Here is a 7,045-nt window from a genome sequence, read left to right as displayed (position 1 = left end):
TAACATCACAGATGCTGGATTCACTGAAGCAGCTGTACCTCTCCCATGAACTTGGTATTCTATGGCTTTGGGTAGGAAGCCCCGGGAAGGACAGAACAACAGCCCTCTGAGCCTGAACAAGAACTAAGGTTTTTCTTGTGGGATAATGTCCCACTTCCCCTTTCTAGAGACAAAGAGGAAAGAAAATGACAATCAGTATACCTTCATTTAGGCCACCATTTCCGTGGAGTCAATAAAATGTCCTATTTCCACTTCAATTTCTAGTGATCTCAAAAAAAAAAACGGTGAGGTCTCGTGGGTATGAGCAGCTCTCCATGGGGTTTGTCATCCTGTGGGTGAGAGAAATCCTTTTTCAGCGTCTTTTGCCTGTGGGTCAGTGATGATTAAGGGACGGAAAGTCCCTTTTGAGGGAAAAGGTGAGGGCATCGATATATGGTGCCGTCTGTGGTCTCGTCTCCTAGTGCTCTGAATCACGCTGCTAAGTGATTAGGCCTCTGTCTACCTGGCTTTCCCTTAAGCAGCTTGCAAAGTCTGCGAGGAGGGTGACATTCTGCTCAGAGCTAATATTTTAGGAAGAGCCCTGGACCGCACCCGTTGTCATCACTAGTTAACTGTACTTGTTGTTGTAACGCATATAGACATGTTGACAAAGTCTTTTTAGTCAGAAGGAAAGGGATGGCCTATACCGATGGCTTGCAAGGCCCATTCGAACAGACCTTTGGAGTGAGCCACAATGCCCTTGCAAGGACTAGTGGATCAGGAAGTTTGAGTCCATTTCGGTACCACAGTATTCCTCAGCCATCGAAATGAATGAACCCCTCGACCTTGCATTGACATGAATGTCACTTGCCTGCCTGAGGGGTAATGGAAAAGGGAAGCAGACAAAGGGAAATATCATATGGCTTCCCACAATGTGCCTCGGGAGGAATACCTTGGCCCTTAGTAAAGGAAGGGAAAACTGAAGGGGAAGAAGTCAGAGATGGAGACCCACCAGGAGTGACTCAGGACTCTGAGAACCAAGCTGAGGGTTACAGAAAAGAGAACTGCTTAATGGGTGTTCAGAGGTGTGGCATATTAAGAGGAGCACTAGGACGTACATGCAACTAAAGCATCCGTGAATACTCTTTCAAAAACGGATGATGGATGATAGGCAGGCTTTCTCAACAGAACAGCAAAAACAACAACAAAAAATTCAGAGAAAAAACATTCTGGCCCTCTCTCAAAACCCAAAGGTAGTCACAGGGAGAAAAGGAAAGCATTATATTTCTTTATTATCTTTCCTTATTGAAATGACTTTGGATTGGTTTCCTAAAATGTCCTTCTCTGAATTAGGTCTTTATCCTTGTGAATTACAGTCTACCCGCCTCTTCCATCTCTGGAATTGATGAAAGGACATGACAAGGCCTTCGCTAATTACTTAGAAGTGTGGCCCAGGAAAATGACTTGGACCTGGCCTTCTGTGTGTTGGGAGGTGTAGGATTACTGCTTCAAACGCTCCAGTCACTACTAGAGAGCTGAAATTTTGTAGGTTTCCTGACCTAATCGTGGGAGTTTCTATGTGTCTGGGAATTTATCCTTTTCTCTCAGTTCTTGGATTTGCTAGCATAAATGTGTGGATGTGCCTCTTAGGTTATTCCTTTTTCATTTCTACCACATGTCATTTGGTTTCATACTGTGAGCTGTGTGCTCGTCTCCCTGTTTTTTTCCCAGTAATGGCTTTGGCAGTTTGTTCTTATTTTCAAATGGAAGTGTGGGATCTCCTGATTTTTTTTTTTCTATTGGTTTGTTTGTATTTCCTTCGTTCCTTCATTCCTTCGTTCATGGCTCTTTCTGCTTTTCCTTTGGATTTTCTTTCTTGCATATTTTGCTAGTTCGTGAGTGTGTTGTGTTTTCCAACATTTAGTGTCTGGCTATATTTCCATTTGAAAGTGATATCTTCCTATTTTCATACCTTCGTGATCATAAGTGGACCGGATAGGTTTTGACTTCTCTTCCAGGAATTACGACTGGAGTTGGACTCGAGTTCATTACCTGCAATAGACAAAGTTAGGTCTGCCACTGGGAAGAATATATTTTATTGTCCTCAGAGACGCAATCTTACTCGTGGATCCCCAAAGTTCAGGTGGATTGTTCGAGAGACCATGTGGACGTCTCTTATTCCTTAGCACTTTCCCAACCAGATGATCTGTCCTGTGCTTAACGTGGATATCATAGTTGCCAACATATGGGATAAAAGCCACCATCTCCCTTCCTGTGTGTTCATAGGCTTCCAACGTTCAGATAAACCCTTTTTCGTGGTGTATATGTTGGCAATTCTTCCCGGTTTCTGTTGTGTTGATGCTCCATCAAGACAAAACACCTTCCTCTAATCTTTTGTCTCTCGAGGGCATAAAATCACTCTCGCTGACTTAGGCACAAACACATTGGCTCTCTTCTCCTTGGGAATAGCATAACCTATGTCTTCCCGATTTCTTCACTTGCAAGCTATGACTAACTTTATAGTCGAGGAAAATCTACTATGGGCAACAGAAGGTCGAGCTTGTTTAATATTTGTTGTTTTCTTTGGATGTTTTCTACCTTTTTTTGTTTGTTTTTTGTTTTGGAATTTCAACCACTCCTACAAACTGTTTGTATTGACGGGAGACTTTGGTTCTGAATACTGAAGGAATTATTGATAGGTAATAGTTCCTTTTCTCATTTCGGTTGGCTTCTCACTTGGATTCTATTTGCCTTTCCCCTTTATGGTATTTTCTTTGCGTTTGCTTCATTGGTACAATTCCTCACTTCCTCCCCATCTCTTGCATGTCTTTTCCTTGTTGTGTTTTCATGTGTGTGTGCATAAGCATGTGTTAATGATTGTGTTGTCTGTATTTTATTACTAAAATACGAGAGATAAGAAATCCGTCTCTTATGGGTAGCAATTCAATTTGATATGCCTTGAAAACTCACAATCCATCAGTTTCAGGACAATCTCCTACAAGGATTGTCATCTGATGTCCTCTTTGAGAAACACGTGTTCTCACAAAAACTGACTTCAAACAAACACCACCATTTTAGTTCCTCATTAGAGTCTTACTGTTTGTCCTGATACCCTTGCTTTTTTGTATGTTTCTTGACTGTCATGAGTTAGTGAAATCGTCTGTTTGTTGTCTTTCTGAGAATGATAGATGTGACGAAGCACAATGCTCTCTGCAATACTGCCATATAAGACAAGTGGAAGAATTCATTCTTGCTTATGTCTCAGTACAAATTTGTGGTGACATGGAGGACAGTGAGATGGTAGTAGTGTCTAATTACATCATGCTTGTCTTTAGCCATGAAGGCATCAGGAAGATGACCATGACAAATGCAATGGGGTGGAAATTGTCCTGAAGCCTACAAGGTAAACTCCAAGCGAAAGAGAACGGAAGTCATAGAGATGATGGGAGAAGGTTGGAGACATGGCTCAGGGAAGATTTGGTTGGTTTGTGGATCAGAGGCCGTGAGCCCATGCAGAGGAACAAGGCACAAGAGAGCAGGACACACTTGGAAAACTACAAAAGAACCTATTTCCTAGGGCTGTTGGCTGTGACACGCATAGGGTCTGAAGGGCCCTTGTATTTGACAACACAAGGCTTGAAGGCTGGAGTTTTCAGATCAGCAGTCTTCGCAGATATCACATTGAAATAACATTGTATTTTCCTTCATAAGACACCAACAAGCAACCAGGTGCAGACAGCCTGGAGACAATGGTCAGAGACAATACAAGGAGACGCAGGGTAAGATGGTGAGTCGTGGGAGTGCATCTGTGAAAGGCAGTTTTCCTGGAGATGTCTTAATGTGGACATAATAAATTTTGGGCTTTCACACCAGCAGCATCAAGACAGTGCTACTGGCCAAGACAGTAGGTTAGGGCATAGGCTGCCTTCCGTGCCAACACGAAATCCCAAACGTGGAACACCTGGAGGACTGCTTTCCTCAGTCTAAGATGCTTAGTCCAAGGAGAAGAGACTCTCCCATAGGGGTTGAGAGGAAAGCATTGACCACATGTCCTCCTCTGTTCACAGCATTCTGCATGCCTACATTCTGTTGAGTTGGTGGAATGTCTCCTGACACAGGCACATCAGAGACCACCAAGGTGAACCTCAGCATATTCAGCCCAGACCCCAAACAGAAAAAAAGGTAGGAAAGGAGAGGCACTGAGAATGACTGGCCTCAAGCACAGGGTCAGCCACAGCAGAAACAGCAGATGGCATGCATGCCACATACACACACACAAACTCAGACAGACACACAGACACACACGAACTCAAGAAACCTTAAGGACCAGCCCTGGGTATCTCCCTGATATCTTTCCCTAAATAAAATACCCTCAGGTAGAAAATAGAATGAGGTTTTTGAATACATAGAGGAGACAGAGACCTAGATCCAGTTCAAAGATGGAAGAATCAATTGATGCCATGTAAAAGAACAAGAAACGATCATGGCTAGGCAATCGGAGTGAAACCCCTACAAAGAACACGCCTGATGCGGGATTGAAAGCAGCGGCCTGGATACTTGCTGTACAGAAAACATAGAAGATATCAGAGAGTCTCAAACCACAGAGATAAAACTGATAAAGATAAAAAAACCTAAAGAGCTCCTGAAGAGAAGATTGGTAGCAGACTGAGTGCAAAGTCAGGGAAATGGCAGAAGTAGAGGATCCAATTAAGGACCGGGAAGAACAAGCCTAGAAAATAGGACGCAAATTCTAAGAGAGAAGGCAGAATGATGGAACATGATAATGAGCTTAGGGAATCTCCAAGGAATTGAATAGATGCCTCTTGTAGTATAAGTAAGAGTGAGAGGAATAAAAGAGGGCTGATTATAGATTGGAGAAATCGGGGCTGAAAAGGACCCTCATCTGGGAGCAAAGACAGAGGTGCAGAATCAGAGGCACAGAGGACTCCCATCACCTTCGACAGAAGCAGAGCACCAAAAGACATAGTGTCATTACCCCTGGAAAATCTAGGCAATGAGGTATTCTCTTTGGCAAATAGGAATCGGAGAATAGTTTGTCCATAGCCCAGTCACTGACTTAAGAGGAAAAGCTACAGAGCTCTCGAAGTACACCGGATAGATCAAGCAACACCCGACCAAGCCTATATCCTTTTCCCTGCATTTCTGAACATAGACAAAGCAGCGGCTATTGTCTAGAACCAGGAGGTATTCAGAAGTCAAAGGTTGGGTCCGGGTTGTGTCCATCAGTTTAGAGGCGGCCTTCAGATCAACTCAGGTTTCCAGGGTCTGGGCATTGACTCTGTTCTCAGGTTATCAGCTCTGGGGCAAGTAAGCTCCTCCCTCTCCAGCTCCACCCCCTGATTAGTATCAATCTTCTCCTCTGTCCAGTACGTGCATGTGCATCATGGGACAAGATAACAAAGACAAAAACCAGTGCACAATAATTGATTGGGGCCTGAGGATGTTTTATTGAATTTGGACCTAGGTTCCGATGGAAGGCAGCCAGGTACAGAGAGCCTCCCACCATTCTTAAATGCTCGACCTTCCCTCAGAGCTCCTTATTCATTCTCCTGTTCTTTGTCATCCTGGATCTCCTCACCAACCTGCAGCATCTGATGTCTGTCATGCTGTACTGACCCCGTGTTGACACATTGTGCATTCTCTCAGGGCTCCATTGGAACATGCCTATCTTACACAAGAGGCACTGCTTGCTTATCACATGAAACCATTTGGGGGATGGTCATGAGAGGTGAAGGCAGGCTGGTGCTGCCACATCTCCATGCAGTTCCACAAAGGGTAGCTGCTCCACCCTGAGGGGGTGCTCCAGGTTCTTCCACATTCGAATCCTCTTCAATGTGTCCTTTTGGACATACAAGTTGTCTTCCTGAAACGGACTAGGAAGTCTTTGAGATGGCTTCACTTGGGCTAAGGGTCTCTTCCAACACTCTCTGTGTTGGCTCCTGTGGACTCCAAGAACATGAGTCTATCCTGGACCTATTTTCTAGGGTGTAGATTCTGCCTTGGATGCACGGTCTTTTTGGAATTTGGGATGTCTTTTTGGCACCGTTTCTGGAGAAGCTCCAGGTACTCGTGTCCTCGCTGTGGAATAATCCAGACATGTATTTAGCACGGTGCAGGGGTTCACTTTGAGCTTTCTTTGGGATGGCCCTTTTCCTGTTCAGGAGCTCCGAATTTGTGTGTAAAAACTCCTCACCCATGCACAGGGCTCGGATTTCCTCCCCTGAGGTTTTGTTGGCAGTATGATTGTTTCTTGGCCTGTCATGGCTAAGATGGAATGAAGGATGCTTGCCTTTCTTTGGAGTCCAGAGGGTTGGTGCTGACAGTCATGACCAACACTATGAATTGGGCCATGGAGAAGGTACTCCAACTTGCATTATAAACAGCCTCGGTGAGAGACCCAAGGCGGCTCCAGCAGTTAGGGACAGTAAGGGCCTCTTGGTGCACCCATGAATACTCTAGCCAAGTGTAATGATCAGGCCTGGGTTGATGAGGAGTGGTTGCTATGACCTCAAAGATTTGTGACATCACAGATGTTGGCTTCACTGAAGCAGCTGTCCCTCTCCCATGACCTTGGTGTCCTATGGCTTAAGGTAGGAAGCCCTGGGAAGGACAGAACAGGAGCCCTCCGAGCCTGAACAAGAACTCAGGTTTCTCTTGTGGGATAATGTACCCCTTCCCCTTTCTAGAAACAAAGTGGAAAGAAAATGACATTCATTATACCTTCCTTTAGGCCAACATATCCCTTGAGACGGCAAGGTGTCCTATTTCCACTACAATTTCTAGAGATTCTAAGAAACGGTGAGGCGTCCTGGGAATGAGAGCTCCACGTGGGTTTTGAAATCCTGTGGGTGAGAGCTTGCTTTGTCAGCGCTGTTAGTCTATGGGTCAGTGATGACTAAGGGACGGAAAGTCCCTTTTCGAGGAAAAAGGTGAGGGCATCGATATATGGTGCCGTCTGTGGCCTCGTCTCCTAGTGTTCTGAAAACACGCGGCTAAGGGACTTGTCCTCTCTCTACCCGGCTTTCACTTAAAAAACATTGCAAAG

The sequence above is a fragment of the Mustela putorius genome, unplaced genomic scaffold (assembly GCF_011764305.1).
Source record: "Mustela putorius furo isolate JIRA1106 unplaced genomic scaffold, ASM1176430v1.1 tig00001179_pilon_pilon_pilon, whole genome shotgun sequence".
NCBI lineage: Eukaryota > Metazoa > Chordata > Mammalia > Carnivora > Mustelidae > Mustela > Mustela putorius.
Note: the sequence above shows the minus strand (reverse complement) of the source record.